This window comes from Mus caroli, unplaced genomic scaffold (genome assembly GCF_978045245.1).
Source record: "Mus caroli unplaced genomic scaffold, Mus_caroli_1 scaffold_9, whole genome shotgun sequence".
Lineage (NCBI taxonomy): Eukaryota > Metazoa > Chordata > Mammalia > Rodentia > Muridae > Mus > Mus caroli.
In genome coordinates this window covers 35,081,149-35,096,964 of record NW_028227264.1, presented here as the reverse complement: position 1 = coordinate 35,096,964, position 15,816 = coordinate 35,081,149, and positions in this window count along the sequence as shown.

Genomic DNA, 15,816 nt, shown 5'->3' with positions numbered 1-15,816 from the left:
ATCATTGAGAAGAGTGTTGTTCAGTTTCCACGTGAAGGTTGGCTTTCTATTATTTATTTTGTTATTGAAGATCAGCCTTAGTCCATGGTGATCTGATAGGATGCATGGGACAATTTCAATATTTTTGTATCTGTTGAGGCCTGTTTTGTGACCAATTATGTGGTCAATTTTGGAGAAGGTACCATGAGGTGCTGAGAAGAAGGTATATCCTTTTGTTTTAGGATAGAATGTTCTGTAGATATCTGTCAAATCCATTTGATTCATAATTTCTGTTAGTTTCACTGTGTCCCTGTTTAGTTTCTGTTTCCATGATCTGTCCATTGGTGAAAGTGGTGTGTTGAAGTCTCCCACTAATATTGTATGAGGTGCAATGTGTGCTTTGAGCTTTACTAAAGTTTCTTTAATGAATGTGGCTGCCTTTGTATTTGGAGCATAGATATTCAGGATTGATAGTTCCTCTTGGAGGATTTTACCTTTGATGAGTATGAAGTGTCCCTCCCTGTCTTTTTTAATGACTTTGGGTTGGAAGTCAATCTTATCAGATATTAGAATGGCTACTCCAGCTTGTTTCTTCATGCCATTTGCTTGGAAAATTGTTTTCCAGCCTTTCATTCTGAGGTAGTGTCTATCCTTTTCTCTGAGATGAGTTTCCTGTAAGCAGCAAAATGTTGGGTCTTGTTTGTGTAGCCAGTTTGTTAGTCTATGTCTTTTTATCGGGGAGTTGAGTCCATTGATATTAAGAGATATTAAGGAAAAGTAATTGTTGTTTCCTGTTATTATTGTTGTTAAAGTTGGCATTTTGTTCTTGTGGCTTTCTTCTTTTAGGTTTGTTGAGGGATTACCTTCTTGTTGTTTCTAGGGCGTGGTTCCTGTCCTTGTATTGGTTTTTTTCTGTTATTATCCTTTGAAGGGCTGGATTCGTGGAGAGATAATGTGTGAATTTGGTTTTGTCGTGGAATACTTTGGTTTCTCCATCTATGTTAATTGAGAGTTTGGCTGGGTATAGTAGCCTGGGCTGGAATTTGTGTTCTTTTAGTGTCTGTATAACATCCGTCCAGGATCTTCTGGCTTTCATAGTCTCTGGTGAAAAATCTGGTGTAATTCTGATAGGCTTGCCTTTATATGTTACTTGGCCTTTTTCTCTTACTGCTTTTAGTATTCTATCTTTATTAAGAGCATTTGTTGTTCTTATTATAATGTGTCGGGAGGTATTTCTTTTCTGGTCCAGTCTATTTGGAGTTCTGTAGGCTTCTTGTATGTTCATGGGCATCTCTTTCTTTAGATTTGGGAAGTTTTCTTCTATAATTTTGTTGAAGATGTTTGCTGGTCCTTTGAGTTGAAAATCTTCATTCTCATCCACTCCTATTATCCGTAGGTTTGGTCTTCTCATTGCGTCCTGTATTTCTTGGATGTTTTGAGTTAGGATCTTTTTGCATTTTACATTTTCCTTGATTGTTGTGCCGATGTTCTCTATGGAATCTTCTGCACCTGAGATTCTCTCTTCCATCTCTTGTATTCTGTTGCTGATGCTCGTATCTATGGTTCCAGATTTCTTTCCTAGGGTTTTTATCTCCAGCGTTGCCTCATTTTGGGTTTTCTTTATTGTGTCTACTTCCCTTTTTAGGTCTAGTATGGTTTTGTTCATTTCCATCATCTGTTTGGATGTGTTTTCCTGTTTTTCTGTAAGGACTTCTACCTGTTTGATTATGTTATCCTGTTTTTCTTTAAGGATTTGTAACTCTTTAGCTGTGTTCTCCTGCCATTCTTTAAGGGATTTTTGTGCTTCCTCTTTATTGTCTTCTGCCTGTTTAGCAGTGTTCTCCTGCATTTCTTTAAGTGTGTTATTAAAGTCCTTCTTGAAGTCCTCTATCATCATCAGGAGATATGCTTTTAAATCTGTGTCTAGCTTTTCCGGTGTGTTGGGGTGCCCTGGACTGGGCGAAGTGGGGGTGCTGGTTTCTGATGATGGTGAGTGGTCTTGGTTTCTGTTAGTAAGATTATTACGTTTACCTTTCGCCATCTGGTAATCTCTGGGGTTAGTTGTTATCATTGTCACTGTTTAAAGATTGGAGCAGAAGTTGTGTTCCACTCACCAGCAGTCCCAAAATTCTGCGGCGGGGGTCGTGGGTAGCTGGCGGGTGTCAGGCAACCCTGCTCTCCTGCTACCCCGGCGCTGATCCGGCCGGATGAGGCCTGTGGCCCTACTCAGGCCGGTTTCTGCTTCCGTAACTAATGCAGTCTCAGGTCCCGAGCACTTGGATTGGAGCAGAAGCTGTGCTCCACTCACCAGAAGTCTTAAGATCCTGTGGAGGGTGTTGTGGGTAGCTGGAGAGTGTCAGCAGACCCTGCGCCCCAGCTGCCCCGGTGCTTTTCTGACCGGAAGAGGGTTGTGGCCCTATGTAGGCTGGATTCCTCTCTCCCCAACCAGAGCAGTCTCAGGTCCCGCGTGATTGGACTGGAGCAGAAGCTGTGTTCCACTCACCAGCAGTCCCAAAATTCTGCGGCGGGGGTCGTGGGTAGCTGGCGGGTGTCAGGCAACCCTATGCTCCCGCTACCCTGGCGCTGATCCGGCCGGATGAGGCCTGTGGCCCTACTCAGGCCGGTTTCTGCTTCCCTAACTAATGCAGTCTCAGGTCCCGCGCAATTGGATTGGAGCAGAAGCTGTGCTCCACTCACCAGAAGTCTTAAGATCCTGTGGCGGGTGTTGTGGGTAGCTGGCGAGTGTCAGCAGACCCTGCGCCCCAGCTGCCCTGGTGCTTTTTCTCGAGTATTTTTTATTAGATATTTTCTTTATATACATTTCAAATGCTATCCCGAAAGTTCCCTATACCCTCCCTCCACCCTGCTCCCCTGCCCACCCACTCCTGCTTCTTGGCCCTGGCTTTCCCCTGTACTGGGGCATATAAAGTTTGCAATACCAAGGGTCCTCTCTTCCCAGTGATGGCCATCTTCTGCTACATATGCAGCTAGAGATACGAGCTCTGGGGGTACTGGTTAGTTCATATTGTTCTTCTACCTATAGGGTTACAGACCCCTTCAGCACCTTGGGTACTATCTCTAGCTTCTCCATTGGGAGCCCTGTGTTCCATCCACTTCTGTATTTGCCAGGCACTGGCATAGCCTCATACCAGATTTTCTTTTCTAATCCAATCTATTTGTTATTCTGTATGCTTCTTGTATCTTTTTAGGAATCTTTTTCATAGTAGGAAACTTTTTCTTCTATGATTTCGTTGAAAATATTTTTCTGGGTTATGAGCTGGGATTCTTCTTCTATTCCTATTAATCTTAAGTCTTCACAGTGTTTCCCAGGTTTCCTGGATGTTTTGTGTCAGGAACTTTTAGATTTAAGATTTTCTTTGACTGACACATCAATTTCTTCTATCATGTCTTCAATGCCTGAGAGTATCTCTTCCATCTATTGTTTTCTGTTATTGATGCTTGCCTCGATAGTTTTTGTTCACATTTGTAAATTTTCTATTTCTAAAATTCTTCCTGTTTGTGTTTTATTTATTGCTTCTATTTCCATTTTCATGTTTTTAACAGTTTTATTCATTTATTTTAACTGTTGGGGTTTTTTTCTTGGCTTTTAAAAAGAGTTTTATTTCTTTCTTCAAATTGTTTGCTTGTGTTTTCCTGAATAATTTTAAGGAAATTTATTCAATTCCTCTTTAAGGACCTCTATCATCTTCACATAGGGAGCTTTAGGGTCTTTTTCTTGTGTTCTTATTGCCGGACTATGTCAATCCGCCAGCCACTCAAGTAGTGATACACAGACTTTTTATTAATTATGAATGCTTAGGCCTTATAGCTTATGCTTTTTTTCCCTAACTAGCTCCTGTAACTTAATCTGTGTATACTGCTCTACATTCTGCCACATGGCCAGTTATCTCCCCTCAGTTTTGTACATCCAACTTCCTCTGTGCCTGGCTAGAGAATCACCTGTCTCACTCAGGCTTTTTTCCAGAGTTCTTATCTCTGCCTGCATGTCCAGGCTTTCCTCTTCTGCCTTGGTATTTTGATTAAACCAATCAGAAGTTGATGGAAAAGAATCTTTACAAAACACTGAGACAAGTGATGCTTCATTAAAAAACAAAAACAAAACAACAACAACAAAAACAAACAAACAAACCAAAGTCCAGGCTATACTTTATTCTCTGACAGTACAGAAACAAGTCCTTGAATAATACAAAGACAGCCTTTACAAAGTGCATAAGTTGATTGTTCCAACACTTCAACAATGTTGGAATATTCAGGATCTGCTGTAGTAGGATAGCTTGGCTATAGAGAAGATGGATTGTGCTGGCTGTTTTTGATTGTGTTTTCATGCTGACATCTATGCATCTGAGTTTTAGGTCACTATAGGTCTAGGTACTGATTTCTGGGAGGTCAGGAGAGGGTGCTCTGTGGAACCCACAGGAATTTTGACAGAGGAAAAAGGAGACTATAGGTAGGATGAGCCTGAAGGATTGGGTCTGCTGGGAGAACTGAGAGAGAAGATAATGTCTGTGGATAGACTTTTTATAATCCTTTTAAACAAAACAAATATAATAAGTAAAATGAAATGTCCTTTCCCACTGTCCATTATCCTTTTCCCATTGATTTTGATATTTAGAAACCTTTTCCCTTTTTCAACATCACCAGTGATGTCAGCATAAGTCAGCTCTGCCTAATCATATCCAAACTGGCTTGCCTGTCTGTCTGTCTGTCTGTCTGTCTACCTATTTACCCTTCTATCTATCTATCTATCTATCTATCTATCTATCTATCTATCTATCTATCTATCTATCTATCTATCTGAGAGTCTTGCTGTGTATTCTTACTTGGCCTCAAATTTATGCCTATCCTCCTGACTCAGTGTCCCTGTGTTGTGAGTATAGGCATGTGCCACCACATTTGGCCCACATGAACGCCTCTGGTTTCTGGATGAACAAAAGGGAGATAAATAATGTGTTTAGATAGTCTCGACTCAGACGCAACATGATTTCTTATTGTATGTTTCTCCTCACTCCAGAATGCTTCTATTTCAATGAAAAAACCAAAATGAACCAAGCAAGCAAGAAAGCAAACAAACAAACAAACCCCACCAAAATCATCTATATCATAGTGTGTCATGAATAATATAAATACAGAATAGGGCTGGGGTGATGTCTCAATATGAAGAGCACTAGCTGTGAAATTGAACACCAGAGTTCAAATGCTCAGCACCCATGTAAAAAGCCAGCCAGTAATTCCAGTGATGTAGAGGGCAGAGACAGGACCATGTTTTGGGCTTGCCATCTAATAATCTAGCTCCAGGCCCAGTGAGAGACCCTGACTCTAGTAAATAAGACAAAGAGTGATAGACCAGGACAGTCTATATCTTCCTGTGGCTTATATACATGCACAGGGACATGTAGCCATCCACACATGTTTATATAAGCCACACACAGACATGAGACTCTTCTTTATACCTGCTGGGTGAATAAATGTAGAATAAGAGACCTCTGGGTTTTACCAAATGTGTCTTTTATACCCTGTTAGTCACCATGTATCTCCCCAGCTCCTATGATGTGTCGGGCATGGAGATCAAAGACAAGTTCCAAGTTCCAAGTCCAAGTTCCTTTCTGGTCTCCTCTCAGATCCCTTACTGGTGAACAGAAGAGAAAGGGAGGAAGCAAGACACTCCAGAAGAAATCAGTTGAGAATAGTTGGTACTTGGGGTCACAGAAGCAGAACCAGAGTCAGAACCAGTTCAGGGTTGCAGATGTGGGGCCCACCATTTTTTATGTCTTTCTGTAGAGTCCCCACGGCAAACACAGATAGAAACATAACATCCTGAATTGATGTTGTAATTAAAAGTAATGGATCCATTTTTTCCCATACCACAAATTACTGTATGAAAAGGCATATGAGAATAATTTAACCAACCAGTGATTGAGGAAGTAATTTTTCCTTGTTTTATGTAGCTATTTCTTCTGAATTTAAATGATCTTTCCTAGGAGGAGGAAGGAGGCTACTAGATACTAAGACTCAGGATGCTATCAAGGTTACAGGAGTCAGGAGGTCCCTCTTCAGGGCTCACATGCAGCAAACAGTGTTAGGGAACAGGGGGCTGTCTTTAATGGAGCCTACACTCTGCTCAGGGAGATGCAGCTCTTATGAGTTGAAACAATGGCTTCCCTTATAACAACTTGCTTTTGCAACAACTAACTTTAAGACACATGAAAACTTCCTTAATCCCTTCTGAGAGTAGTACCTTCATTAGTCTAAGGGCCTTTAGGCCCCACCTCTTTAAAGATCACTACTATCAGCAATCACATAGGATTAAGCTTCCAGTGTAGAGACCCCCCCTTGGAAAATGAACCACATCCAAGCACAGCAGGGTCTCATTCCACACACAGTAGGATGTGGACCTTGCTCATCTTTCTTGAGACACAACCCGGGCAACCTTCTTGCAGGTGACTTGTTAACCCAAGAAGAAGCCAACTTACTTTAACTCACTTTTCACTGTTTCTCTCTGTTCTAACTGGAGAGAGATTTTTGTTATTTCATGGTTTGCTGATGAAAGATGTCACGGGTGAGAAAATCTTCAGCAGCCCTGAAAGTGTCGGAAACTTTCAAAGAGGAAGGAGAACATGCTTTGAAAGCTGAGTTAAAACCCTTCTCTTCTGAGCACTCTTCACAGCCTCAGGTCTGGTCTTTTCAATTTGGCTTTTGAAGTTCTGCTATCTTTCAAGCTTAATTCCTCTTGGAGTGTGACCAACTTACTAGAGAAGCTACATTTCTTTTTTCAAAAGGAATATTGAAGGCAAAGTATTCCATGGGAGTATGGATTAGCAGCCCTGCATTTTTTTTTCTCTTGTTTGCTCTGTATAAAAGTAGATTCTTGTGCTGGCCTGCACTTCCCATGCTTTTGTTTCTTAAAAGAATTGATAAGGATGAAGCTCTCCTATTCTCTCCCCCCCGCCCCCTGTTTCCCACAAAGAGATACCTCTTACTTGAAATTCTGTTGTGAAAGAATTTATGTCAAGAAATGACACTACATATTCTCAGAGGTCAAAGAGCAGATACACTACAAGATGCACTACCTTGCCTCCTGGAAGGCCTTGAACTTTCAATCCTTCAGCCTTCAGTTCCCTTTGATTACAGACCTACTCCAGTAGGCCAGGTTGCATTTGTTTTCAGTGCTGAGTATTGATCCCAGGACTTGGCATGTGCAAGACAAACATCTTCCTCCTGAGCTGTATCTCTGGAGCATCTGCTACCAGTTTTGAAGAGTGGGATGTGTCAAGAAATGTGTTATCTTTGCAAGAATATCAGTTGAGCTTGGCGTGCAGACAATGCCAATAGTCAAAGTTTGGCCTCTTTGTTAATGTGAGGCTTCAAGGAAATGGCCTTTCTTACCCTCCACATTACCTGGGAATACTGAATACCATCCATAGCAGATGGTCACTGAATGCATTGTGCATTGGTTGCTGTTTTTCATCAAGTAATGAATGTTAGAGATTCTTGATACTACTTAATAAGTAGATAACATTTTTATTTAAAAATTTATCATTTACTATGTCACTTACTATGCTCTAAATTATGCATCAACTGAAGAAAAGGGGATATAAATGACATATTTGTTTACAATAAAAAAGAAATATCAAATATGTCCTTTTATCAATTATGATAATTTTGTCAAAAACAGTAATGTCAGTACCTATGTTTTAGGATCTAGCTTCCAACCTGGGCTTTTTATTAGAATCATCTTGGGAGATTTAAAAATAAACATCAAAATGCCTAGGCTTCTTTTCAAATCAAGTATCTTGGGGTCTTTAAGAATGTACTTGAGACATCAGTTTCCTAAAACAGCCAGTCAAAAACTGCTATTTTGACCATCAAGGTGTCAAAGAAAAGAATTCACCCTTGTTTGGGCTAAAGTTCTTATTTCTGGATTGTTTGTACGCCAAGAAACTCTTTATATTTTCTTACCTTTATATATGTTTCCTTTACTTGGTATGTTCTTTAGTGAGGAACAATGGGAGACAAGGAGCTATGGTAATTTTATTTTTCACATTTAATTCAAACAAGTAAAGGAATATTTAAATATGCTAGTTTCTCATCTATGGGCCAAGGTGTCTGTGTGAGTTTTTGAAGTGTATCAGATATACCAAGAGGAGCTAGGTAGTCAGTTTACCAAGGTGGATCCAGAGTCTATGGTGACATCTTTGACATGTTTTCTAGGTTTCTAAATAAATGTTATCATGTTGTACACATGTTGTGACATTAAAGAGCATAAGAAGATTTATTCCCCACTTTGTACTGCAAAGCCAGGTTCTAAGGACTCTTGCCTAACACTTTCTGGTTATGAATGTGGCCTTCCTTCATGCTTACTACCTTTTTTACCTATAGTTTTCACAAAAGTAATTATTTCTGAGCACAATCACAGCCCCATGATAAACACAAGAAGAGATGTACTCCATGGATGGTGGGGTTTCACATTCTGAGATCAGCCTTGTCACTCTCTGTCACCAAGCTTTCTGCCTCTCGGCTCTCACCTCTCTCATGTGAGGAACACCTCTTTGCTTCTCTGAGAGAATTATCAATGAGATATCAAAACAATTCAATGAATAGATGCCAAGCTTACCTGCTAGCCTGCCTTGATAGATACATGTAACTCTAGTGGCTTATGTGGCCACAAGTCAAGAGCTTATCATGTATTCATAGTTGTTGCTTCTTTATTTGGTGATTGTTCAAAATCATGCATGTGTCAAAATCTGTTCCTAAAAGATGTGCCTGTGTTTATATTGCCCAATCAGCCATCTGAGAGGCAGTAATCAACTAGACTGATTTATGGAACAACAATTTTAATTTTCAGCTAGCTCTGCTATTGGAGAACAAGAATGAGTGCAGCATCCTTAGTTTGTTTATTTTATTTGCACACTCACAATTTTATTTAAATAATTACTTCTAGTCATTCTGTAATTATATTTTAATAGTTATAATTTCCCTAAATGTGTCAAACTGAATATAAATGAAAAATTTTCTGTTTTTCTGACAATCCTGGAGTATTGTGCATCTGTAGGTCCCTGACATTCTTTGGAGTACCTGTGTTTTGTTTTAGGAACTGCCCATTTCACATCCACCATATTGTGTCTGGCACTTTCCCAGGATAAGAGGCATTAACATGCAAAAGAGGTAGAATTCAAGTATAATTAACAACAGAAATGAGCTCTAGTTTCTACACCGTTAGTGCACTAAAACTTTCCCTTGTAAAATTATAAAACAATGAATATTCAAAGCCTTGATTTAATGTGATGATAATGGGAATTACTTTATTGTTTTGGTCATTGTTTTTGAAACTTCTACTCATGCTTAATTAAGTATAAAACTTCGTAGTTTAATAGAGAGTATTTAAGGACCCATGTTACTGAGATATAAGAGTGTAGGTGTGAACACTTGCTGAATTACTACTATGTATTACAAATCATAGAGGACAATGCCATTTGGTAGTGGACTCAAGAAAGTCTTGAAGAATTGGCTTTGAAATTAGCTTCGTTGGTTAGAATTTGCATCTTGCAATTTATTAAAGTACAGTGGGCATTTAGAAGCCTAGAAAATTTTGCATTGCATCTAATGCTGGGGACAGTGTTTATCTGGTGAGTTGGCCATCAAAGGCCAATTTGTATAAAGGATCTTAGAATCTTTTGGCTGAGAACCTATTACTGGAGAAGAAATATAAGTTTAACACGTCAGTAAAATTCTCATATCATAATGAAATCGTGTTTTATTCATTCAGTGGAGCGTTGCTTATTGGATATCTATTAACTTCTGAGTGTAACATGTTGTTTATTACTCAGTTCATCTTCTGCTACAGCCTGGTCCTATCATGACAGGATTCCGACTACTAATATGGAAAGAGCTGCTTTGTTGAATCTTCTTTGGATGGCTGGGATACAAGAAGGGATTTTAAAACAAGGAAAGTTGGCTTTGTCAGTGTACTTTCTCTCTCTCTCTCTCTCTCTCTCTCTCTCTCTCTCTCTCTCTCTCTCTCCCACACACACATACACCTCGTGTGTGTGTGTGTGTGTGTGTGTGTGTGCACCTACTCACATGTGGGCACCCACATCTCATGTTACAGTATCTCTTTGGACATTTATAAACTGGTGTGTCAACAGAGCTAACAGCTTCCAGGGTCTCCGAGGAACGTTTTGGGAGCACATTGCAGGTGCTGAGCCCATGTAGTTATGAACCAGACAAAGAGAGTAAAAAATTAATTTAAATAAAGAATTTTACTGTATACTTTATTATTTTAAAATGTTTGAAGGGGCTGGAGAGATGGCTCAGATGTTGACTGCTCTTCCAGATGTCCTGAGTTCACAACTACAGGCACCTCACAACTATCTATAATGAGATCTGGGGCCCTCTTCTGGCATGCAGGCATGTGTGCAGGCAGGACACTGTGCACAATAAACAAACAAATAGATAAATAAATTTTTAAAAATATATTTTTTAGAAGTGCTTGAAGAAAGGTTGGGAAGGATAAAATCATTTTTTTTGAGAATAGTCATAAAGTAAACAATAATTTGGCCTCTAATAAACAACACACAAAACAATGGCTTGTGTGGTTGAATTGGCTTGCTAGGTTATAGGTGTAAACCCAGGTAATATCACTTGGTGTCTATTCAGTTCTTTCCCTCACTTCAAGTGCTTTTGTTTCTGGTAGTGTTTAGATCCTCAGTTAGTGTTCCCAAGACCCTGTTCAGGATTTCACAGGGAGCTATCATTTCCACATTCTCAGAATTAAAAACCATAAGTTTGTATCTTTAATAGTTTTAATACCATTTTGACATTAATGAGAGAGGCTTGAACATGAAAGACTGAGATAACCATAGCAAATAAACACCTGGTTTGTTTTTAAATAATGGTGCTTTCAGAGAAACCTGATATAATTCCAAGATGAAAACAATATTCAGATCAAGGCAGAAAAATGTAATAGTAACTATGGAATGAACCACTGTAAGGGAATTACTGACAATCACACACACAAGATTGTATGTACATGTGAACAATCACATAATAATTGTATGCCAATGTGTCAGCATGCTTGGATTGGATTGCAGGGCATCTCTGTTCACTAGTGGAATTGCTTGTGTACATGGATTGAAATTTTAGTCAAGCTATACTGGTTCCTTTTGTTTTGAGACACATAGCCCATCCTGGCCTTGATCTCGAGATTCAGTCTTAGCCTTCACAGTGCTGGGATTACTGGAGCACAGCATTAATCCTCCTGGCTTGCAAACTGTGTTCTGTTATCAAACTGTTTGTTACTGGCTTGTTTAATATGGTTTCTGAAACATTAATGTTCTGTGAGTTTGTTTTTGCTATTTCCTGTGCTCATCATTTGGCTGGACAATAGCTTTGGAATTAGCATTTGAAATGCAGCTATGCAAATATCACCAGTTATCATTAGCAAAAGAAACTCTTGGACTAGCCCCATAATGAACTGATATCATTAGCTTCTTTCAATAGGCTTTCCAACACAGATATAAATGTTAATAACTATTACCTGTGGATTAAGTCTGTAGATATTCTTATTTTAATGGTAAGTCATACTTTTGTGTACACTCAGTATATCTTAGTATTCAAAGCTTATTAAGTACAAGAAATTGAAATGCATCCAGAAGAACATGATTAAAAAGAAATTTTAACAAGAAAGTTGCTACTTGAAATCCTTTTAGGAACTAGATGGATATATATAATAAAAAGAAGCAATTGTAAAGCTTTTCTTGACAAGTGGTCTTGGGCTGAAATGCTGGAGGGATGTTTTCTGTTTACATCCTCAAATCTTAGCTTTCCTGGGTTTCTTCCAAGTAACTGGTAAGTCTTTCAAGAAGTAGGAACATATTAGATGAACAATAAGTGGTCTTGAATTCCATTAGCCTTAGGGGAAAGAATATAGTACAATGATTCCCTATAGGACAGGTTTTTGAGGCCTTTTGAGAAGGACCTGGGACAAATACAACACAAATACAAAGTTAAAGTCTTGAACACATCTTAATTTCTAGATTGTGTCTGGATTTTATGGGTTTGATAAAAAGAGAGAATCACCCCAAATTTTTGTCTTTTGGGGGTTGAAAACAATAATTTTAAATAGGTTTAAAAATATTGGGCTGGAGAGATGGGTTAGTTGGTAATGCATTTCAGATCCCCAGAATGCATTTAAATGTTGAATGGTTCTTGTAGTTCACCTATAACCTCTATGCTTGGATTCGGGAAGATAAGGAATCCCAGTAGCAAGATGGCTAGCTAGCCTAGTCAAATACATGAGTCCTGGGTTCAAGTGAGGCCTCCTGTCTCAATGTATAAGGTTGAGAATAATATAGAATAACACCTGATATCAATTTGTAGCCTATAATATATGTACATGCATGTGGTCACACACACATGGGAACATGAACACACATACATGCAAAAAAGGGTATATAAACCATACTTTGCCACAGAATTTTGTGACAGTTCCAATCATAACTATCTTTATATACCTTGAGACTGAATGGAGAAGTCCAGAAGAAATAGTCTTTCTTTTTGTTTCTACCACAGGACATTGTTTCTGGGAGGGTCTCTATGTGCATGTAATAGGCCTGGTCAATCTGGCAAGTGTTCAGGGTTCCTCCTATTCTTCAGAACTGCTGATTGCCATGTGTGGAAATGTCCTTGTGATCTATGTCTGAGAGCATGGACTGATTGGACATAATCATATTTTTGTGAGCAATTCATTTCCCCTTATGCTCTTAGTTTCATATGGCTGCTATACCATACTGTCACAATTAGTGCACGAGAATGACAAATTTATTATCTTACATTTCTGTAGGTTTATAAGTCCAGCACAGATTTCTCTGGTCTGAAATGAAATTGTTGTCCAGGCTGGGTTTCCCTGTGGAGGCTCCAAAGGGAATTTCCTTCCTTGTTTTCAGCTTTTATTTGCTCCACATTCTCCTTGACTAGCAGCTCTCTTTCTGAACTTCAAAGCCCATAAATTTCCACCTCTCTTTCATCACCCATACTTGCCCTGATGTCTTTCCATGCCTTGATCTTTGTCTCTCAAGGACCCTTTTCATTTTATAAGGATGGCCAAGATCCTCTAGGAGAGCTTCTACATGTTTATATATTAAGCTCTACCATACTCTTAGAGTCCTTTGCCATGTGTCTTAGTTTGGCTTTTATTGCTTGAAGAGATAGCATGGCCACCACAACTTTTATAAAGGAAAATATTTAATTGGGGCTGGCTTACAGTTTCAGAAGCTTAGTCCATTATCCTCATGGTAGGAAACATGGCAGCATGCAGACAGACATTGTGCTGGAGAAGAGCTGAGAATTCTACTACATCTTGATCTGCAGGCAAGCAGGAAGAAATTGGAGTCAAATTGGCCAGAGCTTGAGCATAGGGGACCTCAAAGTCTAATTCCACAGTGACACACTTTCTTTAACAAGGCCACACCTACTCCAACAAGGCCACATCTCCTAATAGTGCTATTCTCTGTGGGCCAAGCCTTCAAATTCTAGTCTACAGGGATTATTCCTATTAAACTGCCATACTATGTAAGGGACTATAGTCATATGTTTCTGAGATTAAGATAGATAGAGGCATAACATGACCCCCAGTAGCAAGCTTAGTAAGTGCCTTTCAGTAGGTGACCTTTCAGCATACCCACAGAGTTGGTTTTGAAGAGGGACATTTACCTCAATCCTGGGAAAGAAGATGAGGCGAGGATAGAAAACCTGTCAGTTATAGTGAAACACTAGATGAAAAAACAAAGTGATAAGGGAAGAAAAATGCTGTTTCTACTCAGCACCAATTATTTGATAATTTTCTCCTTGAAGGAAAACTTTTGGGATAATCCTTTTAACATTTATTTTCTGTTGTAAAACCTTAATCTCATTTGGATGCAGACCCAAGGATTCAAGCCTGGCCTGGGTGTCTGCCAGGATACCCTCAGGGGTGTGGCAGTCAGACTAATTCAGATCCCAGAATGCTCTAGTGGTAGTGAACCTTCAGGCTCATCTTGCTTGTGCCCCTTTCCCAGCTTTGCTGGCCTTTCTAGATGCATTCACTTCATACCTTGGTTTTTGCTCAGCTGTTTCCTTCATCCTGCAGTGCATACTTCCTGGAGAGATGGAAGATTTTCCAGTTTGGCCTCATTCATGCTTCCTGCATTCTTCCAAGCAACCTTTTGGCACCATTAATTCTACTTAGTATAACCACACTGTCACCAGATATCATATATATATATATATATATATATATATATATATATATATATATACACACACACACAAAATATAAATAGCTACATTAAAACAATAGTTATGATTAAAGTTATTCTATTTTTTATGATTTTAGGTCTTTATTGTAGAAAGGCAGGGGGAAAGAGAGAAGGTAGAAAGAGGGAGAGAGGCTGGCCATAGCCACGTAGAGAGAGGGGGGAAGGGAGAGAGAGAAGGATGGCTAGAGATGAGAGTAAGAAAGATGAAAGCTTAAAGAGTAAAGTTACTCTCTTATCTGACAGGCAACCATTACAAGATTGTTTGTTTGGTTTGGTTTAGTTTGTTCCTGCTCTGTGTCTAAACCTTTATGTGGGCCTTAATGCTGATTTGCCAAAGGAAAGGTAGTTCTGTCTGATCAGATTGTTCTCTGGTCTCTTGGATAGGAAAGAAATACAAAGCTAAGCCATATTCATTTACAAATGTTCAAGGTTAGCTTGTTCTTCAAAATGGTGCTACTTGTCAAGTTCAGTCATCTTTCTAGAAGGTACTTTCACCACAGATCTAGAAATCTAGCAGCTGACGTGGTTCACAAATATCTGATCGAACCAGCCTAGGAAGACCAACATACTTCCTGTGTGAGACTGAAAGGACTTCCCTTTTAAACCAAACTTCAAAGACATGCAAGGGGAATATGAATGTGATGTTTTCTATGGGGCATGCATATTGCTGTCCATTTTTCAACTCCCCAGTCTATTTCCAATTATTATGAAATATAGTGCTTGGATTCATGGAAAGGACAATAAAATTTAATAGTGGCTGGAGAGATGACTCAGTGTTTAAGAACACTTGTCGCTCTTCCAGAGCTCCTAGTTTTTGTTTCCAGCATCCACACGAACCTCTAGATTCAGGGGATCTAATGCCTTCACTGACTTTTGAGGATGCCAGGCAGACACATGTTGGAACATATACTTAGGAAGGCAAAATACTCACACACATAAAATAAAAAAAAATAAAAAACTTGAAAACTGAAGTTTTAATTTTAAACCAAAACTTGAAAACGTAAAGAAATTGAAAGAAGGACAGTAATGCATCATTAAGTAAAACATTATCAGATGATCCTATTTTGGAAATATGTCACCTTTGCACTAGCTTTTGGTATTAAAAATTAATCGTTGGATGTGAGGGGATCTGGATATTTTCTTAAGAAGACACAGTGGTTTGAAATACCTGAATAATATCAGTTTGAGCATTTGGTTTTTTTTTTTCACTATACTGCTGTATATTTTGACTTTTGGGGCAAGATTTGCTCTAAATTTATTTTAAAATATTCTACATTTCTACCTTGCTGGCTCACATTGGTAAGATCTTGCTGTATTTTGTCATTTTTTGGAGGATTTTTTTTCAGTTTTCTGTTTTGCTTAGGCTATAGACTTTTCTCAGCCACTGAGAAGCCACTGAGTGTATTTAAAAAGAAGAAGGAGGAGGAGGAGGAGGAGGAGGAGGAGGAGGAGGAGGAGGAGGAGGAGGAGGAAGTAAAAAAGATTCCAGCAGCAAGTTGCTGTGGTTATGAAGACAATCTGATTT